The 1,829-nt window shown below is 42.8% G+C and overlaps 1 protein-coding gene across 1 annotated transcript in view; it reads left to right on the forward strand.

Moving 5' to 3' along the window:
• CTSC (cathepsin C) overlaps positions 1-1,829 on the forward strand; it is a 770,970-nt gene that overhangs the window by 75,487 nt on the left and 693,654 nt on the right. The window lies entirely within an intron of this gene.

Genomic DNA, 1,829 nt, shown 5'->3' on the forward strand with positions numbered 1-1,829 from the left:
TTCCTTCTTCTGCTTACTAAACACTTTTAAAACTCTTGTCTTGTAATTAAGTCATCTGCTGTTGTATATAAATCAATGATGTATTGGGTTTATCTGCAGTGACTGTGAAAGCCAAATGAGTGTTAGCAAGGAGCTGCCTGGAAGTAGGGTGTTAGTTTTTCCAAGCAGTAATTACAGCATATTTAAAAAACAAAAGATTTGAAAGTTGGTTATAGTAGACAATTCCCCTATTGACCAACTCTAGATGAAAACATCTGTAGTTACATGAACAACTTGCACACTTCTGCTTGGGATAGTCTGAGAAACTGAAGGCTGCAGTGCCTTTACCTAAACTCCATGGCAGACTGACAATAAGAAATGATCCAGGGAGAAGAATGATCCCATCAGAATTTCCATTAAAATCCTCAAAGAATAAAGAGCACCTGCACTTATATATTTAATTTTAAAAATGGATCAGGAACTTCAGGATGAGCCAAATGCTACAACTTATACCTTGCAGAACTAGACACCTGCGCTTCCTTCCTTACAGAAAGGAAGGATCCTGAGGCGCTGACATTTACAAGTTCAGACGGGTTACCAAGGAACACTTATCATGTTTATCACCTGCTGTCTGTCTTCCCCTCTCTCAGCAAGTCACGGATAAAGATGTGAAAATGTTGTAGCAGCTCTCGAAGAAGCCACTGAACAGCCACAAGTTGTAGCCCAGTATATTGAGATAAAAGTGAGTGCTGGTCATAACAATTCTGCAAATTGCGGCGGTTTCCTGTAGTGCGGTCAGGAACACCCAACATGGTGCTGGATAAGCTGAGGCTGAGAATAACAGTGGCTGTCTGGAAAGAAGCCAGCCCCAAGTATTAGTCAGACCTCTCATGTTGGAGATCAGAAAATCTTCATGCTGACAAAGGAGTGGGACAACATGCCCACAGGCAGCATGGAGCACTGGGCTTTGACCTCAGATTCATTAAAGTGACTGCATGAGGGCTTAGGGAAAGATCTGGACTGAGTGCAACTGAGGATCTTCTCTGAAAAAATTAAGCAATGGTCTATTTGCTTTCAAAATTCAACTGCTATAGGTTGTGGTTTGCGCTGAACAAATGCAGGTCACAAAGCAGACACAAATCCAGGAGAAGGCACTGGACAGTTTGAACCCCAACTTACCAAAACATCATGTCAAACACTGTGTTACAACCACCCTTCTGCGCACCTCCCCTCTCTGTGTGAAGGATGCCCTCAACTCCTTGACCAAACTAGTGGTAGTTTGTTTTAGGCTCTGAAGGAAGTAAAGGCCTAGACCCTGGCCAGGCCATAAACTTCTCTAATTCCTCCCTGTTCTTGGAAAACCCGCACAGGAACAGGTGATATGGTGTGCTTTGATGAGCACATTATGATGAGCTTGGAAACGAGGATATCAATCATGCAACTAACACATGAATAGCAGGAGGTTCTTCCAAGACTAATTATCATGGAATAAAAGAAGTTGTGGGTACAAGGACTCATGCTTACCTTTTCCATCTTTCACAATCTGAGTACAAGCCAACAACTTTATTCCATAATGCGACAGTCTGAAGGAGCTGCTTTGAGCTCTCCCTGCATGACAGCTCCCAGCTGTCTGCATGACAGTGATCCCCCCTTGAATTGGGATGCCTCTCAAGGATGCTTACTCCTCAAGGCTGAGAAACACCTTAACAGCTGCACATCTTTGGTAAGTGACCGATACTGTGCATAACTTGTATCACAGGGCATTAAGTTCTTGTATTGGTAAATTTGAATCTTTACTATTATCCTCTGTGCAGTAAGGAGTAAGTTGAACCTTGCCATTGGACTTTGTT

The sequence above is a fragment of the Cygnus atratus genome, chromosome 1 (genome assembly GCF_013377495.2).
Source record: "Cygnus atratus isolate AKBS03 ecotype Queensland, Australia chromosome 1, CAtr_DNAZoo_HiC_assembly, whole genome shotgun sequence".
Taxonomy (NCBI): domain Eukaryota; kingdom Metazoa; phylum Chordata; class Aves; order Anseriformes; family Anatidae; genus Cygnus; species Cygnus atratus.